Below are 8363 nucleotides of genomic sequence, written 5' to 3' on the forward strand. Positions count from 1 at the left end.
CGTGCTGAGGGAGCGCGTTCGGTAAAGTCCCAAAGTGATGAGGGTGAGTCCGAGAAGGTAGTTCCAGGGAGCGCTTCGGGGGAGGGAAGCGTGTCCTGGAAAAGCTGAGGCGATATGTAGCCGGAGAGGAGTGAGTGAGGTGTTCATATGTGCGCGTGAAACGGTGTGCGCAATCAGTACGATGTCGAGGGATGGCTCCCTGACACCATCAGCTAACTAGGATTGTATTAGCAGAACACTAGAAGTGCTGCATTAGTATATTAATAATATGTTTTGCTAAATCATTCAGAATTATATTAATATATTTTTATTGTATTAAAAATACAGTGCAATATACTCCTTTAGTACAAAAACCTTTTAAAATTGTATAAAATTCAAAAACTTTAATTTACTTAATTAACAAGAACAGAGTAATCTTCTGCACAAACAGACAATATGTACAAAAAAACTAAGTGCAGAAGTAAAGTGCATTTTCAAAAAAACAAGCAAAAAACAACCACAAAAAACAAAAACAGTTGTAGAATGGACACTGTTTAAAACAAACCATATCCTCACTGTACAGGGCCACTTTTCTTTGAACAGACCTCATTGTTACATTTTCTGCAAATGAGGGCTCGCACCTCAGACACTGTGGCACTTGGAAATTCTTTTATTTTAGTGTCTGTGAAAAGAGAAAAGAAACTATTTAAAAACAAAAGCAAAGTTTACCACTCTTTTTTTTTTACCTTTGTATTGCAATACAATAAGATGTAATGATTTCTCTGAATTTTCTCATTTTTCAAGACGATCAAGTGAAATGTTCCACATTGCACCCATTTTTAATACTTAATTCTAACATGATTATACATGAAATATAAAATATTTAAGTAAATTAGAATAGGAGTTTATATATATATTTTTTGAAAAATAGCTAAAACACTAAATCTTGCTGAACCATAATGAGATCTACTATTTCGCAGTATGACAACAAAGCTGATAAACTGTGCTTAAGTACAAGTGCCCAGACCACAATTACTGTATAATAATGTACAAGAATTTCTATCTCTATCTCTATCTATCTATATATATATCTCTATCTATATCTATAATTATATCTCTATCTATCTATCTATCTATCTATCTATCTATCTATCTATCTATCTATCTATCTATCTATCTATCTATCTATCTATCTATCTATCTATATATATATATATATATACAGGGAGTGCAGAATTATTAGGCAAATGAGTATTTTGACCACATCATCCTCGTTATGCATGTTGTCTTACTCCAAGCTGTATAGGCTGGAAAGCCTACTACCAATTAAGCATATTAGGTGATGTGCATCTCTGTAATGAGAAGGGGTGTGGTCTAATGACATCAACACCCTATATCAGGTGTGCATAATTATTAGGCAACTTCCTTTCCTTTGGCAAAATGGGTCAAAAGAAGGACTTGACAGGCTCAGAAAAGTCAAAAATAGTGAGATATATTGCAGAGGGATGCAGCAGTCTTAAAATAGCCAAGCTTCTGAAGCGTGATCATCGAACAATCAAGCGTTTCATTCAAAATAGTCGACAGGGTCGCAAGAAGCGTGTGGAAAAACCAAGGCGCAAAATAACTGCCCGTGAACTGAGAAAAGTCAAGCGTGCAGCTGCCAAGATGCCACTTGCCACCAGTTTGGCCATATTTCAGAGCTGCAACATCACTGGGTGCCCAAAAGCACAAGGTGTGCAATACTCAGAGACATGGCCAAGGTAAGAAAGGCAGAAAGTCGACCACCACTGAACAAGACACACAAGCTGAAACGTCAAGACTGGGCCAAGAAATATCTCAAGACTGATTTTTCTAAGGTTTTATGGACTGATGAAATGAGAGTGAGTCTTGATGGGCCAGATGGATGGGCCCGTGGCTGGATTGGTAAAGGGCAGAGAGCTCCAGTCCGACTCAGGCGCCAGCAAGGTGGAGGTGGAGTACTGGTTTGGGCTGGTATCATCAAAGATGAGCTTGTGGGGCCTTTTCGGGTTGAGGATGGAGTCAAGCTGAACTCCCAGTCCTACTGCCAGTTTCTGGAAGACACCTTCTTCAAGCAGTGGTACAGGAAGAAGTCTGCATCCTTCAAGAAAAACATGATTTTCATGCAGGACAATGCTCCATCACACACGTCCAAGTACTCCACAGCGTGGCTGGCAAGAAAGGGTATAAAAGAAGAAAATCTAATGATATGGCCTCCTTGTTCACCTGATCTGAACCCCATTGAGAACCTGTGGTCCATCATCAAATGTGCGATTTACAAGGAGGAAAACAGTACACCTCTCTGAACAGTGTCTGGGAGGCTGTGGTTGCTGCTGCATGCAATGTTGATGGTGAACAGATCAAAACACTGACAGAATCCATGGATGGCAGGCTTTTGAGTGTCCTTGCAAAGAAAGGTGGCTATATTGGTCACTGATTTGTTTTTGTTTGGTTTTGAATGTCAGAAATGTATATTTGTGAATGTTGAGATGTTATATTGGTTTCACTGGTAAAAATAAATAATTGAAATGGGTATGAATTTGTTTTTTGTTAAGTTGCCTAATAATTATGCACAGTAATAGTCACCTGCACACACAGATATCCCCCTAAAATAGCTAAAACTAAAAACTACTTCCAAAAATATTCAGCTTTGATATTAATGAGTTTTTTGTGTTCATTGAGAACATGGTTGTTGTTCAAATTAAATCCTCAAATAAAATTAATCCTCAAAAATACAACTTGCCTAATAATTCTGCACTCCCTGTATATAATGTGTGAAGGCATCAAGGGCTATTTGACCAAGAAGGAGAGTGATGGGGTGCTGCGCCAGATGACCTTGCCTCCACAGTCACCGGACCTGAACCCAATCGAGATGGTTTAGGGGTGAGCTGGACCGCAGAGTGAAGGCAAACGGGCCAACAAGTGCCAGGCATCTCTCGGGGAACTCCTTCAAGACTGTTGGAAGACCATTTCAGGTGACTACCTCTTGAAGCTCATCAAGAGAATGCCAAGAGTGTGCAAAGCAGCAATCAAAGCAAAAGGTGGCTACTTTGAAGAACCTAGAATATGACATTTTTCAGTTGTTTCACACTTTTTTGTTATGTATATAATTCCATATATAATTCCACATGTGTTAATTCATAGTTTTGATGCCTTCAGTGTGAATCTACAATTTTCATAGTCATGAAAAGAAAGAAAACTCTTTGAATGAGAAGGTGTGTCCAAACTTTTGGTCTGTACTGTATATATATATACTGTGTGTGTGTGTGTGTGTGTGTGTGTGTGTATATATATATATATATATATATATATATATATATATATATATATATATATATATATATATTCACACACACACACACACACACACACACACACACACACACACACATATATATATACACATACACATATATACACATACACATATACACAAAATTAAAAATGTATTATTTATATAATTATATTTATTCATGAATATATTCATATTTATTTTCTTCAGCACAGTTTTTTTTAACTAAGTTCAGTAGCTATTATTTTACATGGATCATTTAGGTTTGTTTTTTTATCCTGTATCCAAAACTATCATTGCTAAATCGGTTATCAGGAAGTATGATCCAACCTAGCGATCGGTATCCATAAAATCCACTGTTGGCTGACCTTTAGTTATTAACATAATTATTTGTTAAATTAACCTTTTTCGGTTACCAGTTTCTCTGCGCATTTACTTAAGGCCTCATATCAGCTTCATTTAAATATTTTTGCGTTCCATCACAAAAGTCAAAATTACATTTGGAAGGAATGCTTACAGTGACCAATGACTTACTCTATGTAAGCATAGGCAAGTGCACAATCTAAAAAATTGTAAACCTACATTTTAACTAACGAACAACAACAATTTAAAACATTCCTTACAATTAAACATAACTCACAGGTTGGATTAACAATACAAAAGCTAGAATAGTGGCAATAATTTTGTATTTAAAATAAGAGAATCATTTTGTAACACAAAAAAACCCAGTATGGGTTGACCGATGGCTTGAAACATTAAATATATATGTTTCATGTTAACAATTTTAATTCCTGTCAACTTACCTTTCAAAGCTTTGACATCATCATCATCAAGCACTACATGAGTTTTCTGGGGAGATGTCCTCTGCAGCAGGCTGTTCTCAAAATTCTGTTCTTCCATCGTTATCCGTGTTACCCACGAACCATTATTACAGACTCACCACCTGCTTAACTCTGGAGCGCTCTGCACAGGTAACAGCAGACCCTACAAAATGAAAAAAAATTGAAGAATGGAGAGAAAACAGCGAGGGACGAGGAGAAGATTATGGCCAGATAAAAAACACCAGAAAGTTTCCAAAGTTTGCTATAATTTCAAACTAAAACAAAGAAAACACAGAACTGTATATTTTTATTTATCAGTGGTGCAACATCTAACAAAACTCATGGTTCGGATCATATTATGGTTTTTCACGGAGTCACGGACTGGATCATTTTTTGGATCAGCCAAAAAGTGAAGACGACAAATTTAATTTGCTTGCAATTTATATCAAGAAAAGTTACAGCAAGAAAATACATACATACATACATACATACATACCTGAAGGACTCTCAGACCATGATAATCAAAGATTGAACTCTTTGGACTGAATGGCAAGCATCAAGCCTGATGCTATGGGAATGTTAAACTGGAAGACTGGTCAGGATCGAGGGAAAGATGATTTCAGCAATGTACTAAGATATCCTTGATGAAAACCTGTCAAGCCAAGATAACTAGGGAGTGGCTACTAGAATCACTTTTAATGTCCTCGAGTGGCCCAGCCAGTGCCCAGACTTGAACCTAATTGAACATCTGGAGAGATCAGAAAATTGCTATGCACTGACGCTCCCCATCCAAACTGATGGAGCTTCAAAAAAAAGGCAAAAAAAAACCCCACCAAAAAAAGGTGTACCAACTTATACTATCATACTCAAAGAGACTTGAGGCCATTATTGTTGCTAAAAGTACTTTAACAAAGTACCCAGCAAAGGCTGTGAATACAGTGGAACCCGGTTATGTCGCCGGCCCAGGGGACGCCAAAAAGCGTTGAGATAACCGATGATCGAGATAAACGAAAACCAATATGGCGGCAATACATTAACATGCTTGAAAATTTCTTTATGTACATGATGTGCAGTATTAAATGAGAATGTGCATGCATGTGTTTTTGGAGGTTTTTTTACACAACAGCGTTGCCGCGATTTGTTTGATTGGTCATGCGGATCGAGATAACTTGTAATGCGGATAAGGAGGCGGAAGCCGAAGTAAACGCAAACAATGTTTATTGAGAATATTCAGGAGATAATCCACCAATACTTGTAGCGAAGCAGTAATAACCAGTGGTGTGCTCCGGGAGCGCAGTCCACAAAGTTCTGTGAAAGCAGAGACAGTTCGTGTAGAAAATCCACGGATCCACGCTATGGAAAGCGCAGCGCTGGGCAGCATCGGATAAACGTGGTGCAGACAGCATGAACATGGAAAACAGAAGGCTCGGGGTAATCCGGGATGCTGTTGAGAGAATGCGGAGTCAGAAGAAGGGTACATAGCGGGATACGTATACGCGATTACACAGCCCGCCATAAACCAACACATACGATCATGCACAAACAATAACGGACAGAGAGTGTGTGGAGGTGAGGGGCTTAAATAGGAGATGGGATAAGTAAGTGAATGAGAGTCAGGTGTGTGTGATCAGCAGGACTGCGACGAGCTCGCCCGCACGGGAGAAGAAGCAGAGTGCTTCGGGAAAGCCGCTGCCGAAGGGGGCGTGGCAGAGTTTTCCTGACATAACCGACATTAAGTGGCAAATTTGCCCCCCCTTGTGCTTGAGATATTAGGGTTCGGTGACAAAAAAAACGACAACTGATTAAAAAAATGCTAAGACAAAGCGAGAATTTGCCGGTTCCACTTCAAAAACATCGACTTAATAGGGTTGGCGAGTAAACCGAGGTCGAGATAAGTGGGTTCGACTGTACTCATGTATGTGATTTGTTTTCATTTATTCTTTTTTAGAATAAGGCTGTAACATAAGATGCGAAAAAGTAAAGCGCTGTGAATACTTTCCAGATGCACAGCAGATTAAATTTGTTTTATATTATTAAACAATAAAGAAACCAGAGAGAGAATTAAAGACAATGTATGTTGATTTCTCTGGTTTATTTAAAAATATGGTATTTCTAATTAAACTGTCTACTTCGAATCTATGGGTCATGCAAAATATGTAATATTTACCTCTTTTGCAAAAACAGGAAAACCAGATGTCTATCAAAACATGATATGCAAACAGCAAACATCAGGGTGACAATCCATTAAATTTTTTAAAAGAGGTTAGCCCTATTTGACACTGACATTTAGTTTGTTGTGCTTCTGACTTTTGAAGTGAAAATGAACACCATGATGAGATTGAAAGAGCTGTCTGAGGCCTTTAGAAAGAACACTGGAATGGCTTATTAGTCTGAAAAAGGATTTAAAAAGATCTCTAAAGAATTTTGAATCAGGAAAATAGTCTACAAGTGGTGGACATTTAAAACAACTGCCAACTGCCAACATGCCTGTTCAAGCAAGTTCACCATGAGAGCAGACCGCAAGATTCTGAAAGTCACCAAAAACATTAAAATATAACAGGACCTACAGCAGGCTCTTACTACAATCAGAAATAGACTACACACATTTAGTCACAAGTCACAAGTGTGGCTACCTTTGTGGGAGGTGTGCAAGGAGGAAACATTTGCTCTCTATGGAAAACATGGAGGCCAGACAGAAGTTTGCCAGAGAGAACAAAAAAAAAAAAAGCATAGGACTTCTGGAATGATGTTAAAATTGAATTATTTGGACACAGGAACAGAGGACGTAAACTAAATACAGCATTCCAGTAAAAGAACCTCATACCAACCTTGAAACATGGGAGAGGAAGTGTCCTGGTTTTGGGATGCTTTTCTGCAGAAGGACATGGCCGGCTCACATCATAGAATCCACCATGAATTCTACCGTGTATCTCAGAGCACTTGAACATGTGAGAACCTCTGTAAAAAAAAAAAAAAAAATTAAAGCTAAAGTGGAACGGGACTCTGCATTATGAAAACGACCCAAACAAAAAATGTGAATTTATGAACTTGTGTGGCACAAGAAATAAAATAGAATTTGTTATGCACTGAGGAAAAAAAAAAAAATAGACATCAATTTCAATGTCAGTATAAATCAAGAATTATGAAACTCAATTAGTACACAGATAATATACTAAGGATTTAGTAATAACTTGTTTCCCTGTGTTTGTTTTTTTCCTTTTTTTAATGAACATGTTGCATCAAAATCCCTAATATTTGGATACTTAACCCTTTCACCACGCAAAAATAACTAATAAATAAATATCATACATAAAACAAATGTTCAATCAGTTAAATCTGAATAATTAAATCCAAAACACAAGTAACTGAACAATAATTACAATTGTAGATGTCCATACCCCATCAACGAAATCTCATTCTTGGTGGAAACGAAAGGATCCGTAATCGTTTACTTAAGCTCTCAAGCCGTACAATGAGCAACTGCTACAATTCTCCGTTCACTCAATTATGAAGTGAAGTATTTGCAAAAAAAACCTCAAAAAAGGTATATCCAAATGTCCAAAACAACGCAGAAAAAAACAAACACCAACATCTAGCTAAGTACAGTTCTTTAACAAATTTTTATTTAGATTCTAAATAAAAATTGTATCTAATTTTCTTTCCTTATTTTTAGCTTTCTTAGAATTCTTTTTTCTTTCTCCTTTCTTTTCTTAACTCGCACTCCCCCTACTTTTCCTGGGCAGAGTTACCATCACCTCTAATATTTAGCTAATTGGTTGATCCACCTCAGCAGAGAAATGCTGTAATTTAATTGGGTAAGTTTAACTAATCATATTTAAATCAGTATAAATGTAATATTATTGTATGTCAGGAATAAGACCCATTATTTTACCAGTTAAGAAAGTATAGTTGGTTAACTTCCTAAAATCATAGGTGTTTTAATTATGCCTTAATTTGGTTTGGGTTTAAATAATGTTTAACAAGACACTTCAATATTTTATCACGTTCACGCATAGCCATCTCAAAAAAATAAAAAATTGGCTAGTATTAATTTTACAATTGCACATTAAGGTTATTTCTTAGAACAACCCCCCTTGTAGCACGTGGAAGTTAATAAAAACAATATTGACTATAAGAAAAATTTCTCACAAATGTAGTAATAAGCTTTCTCTTTCTGATTCCCTCAAACAGTTTTGGCTTGTTTTGATGACCAAATGCTTGGCCAAAAAAGCTTGGAAGTGGAAGTGGAGCTT

At 37.0% G+C, this 8363-nt stretch overlaps 1 long non-coding RNA gene across 1 annotated transcript; it reads right to left on the bottom strand.

Annotated features, from left to right (window-relative positions):
• Window positions 1-473: 473 nt before the first annotated feature.
• On the bottom strand, window positions 474-7065 carry LOC124397218. The gene is made up of 3 exons (XR_006927896.1): window positions 6939-7065; window positions 4093-4273; window positions 474-661 (listed from the first exon to the last, which is right to left on the bottom strand). It is a non-coding gene; the product is annotated as an uncharacterized LOC124397218 (long non-coding RNA).
• Window positions 7066-8363: the final 1298 nt, after the last annotated feature.

The sequence above is a fragment of the Silurus meridionalis genome, chromosome 14 (genome assembly GCF_014805685.1).
Source record: "Silurus meridionalis isolate SWU-2019-XX chromosome 14, ASM1480568v1, whole genome shotgun sequence".
Lineage (NCBI taxonomy): Eukaryota > Metazoa > Chordata > Actinopteri > Siluriformes > Siluridae > Silurus > Silurus meridionalis.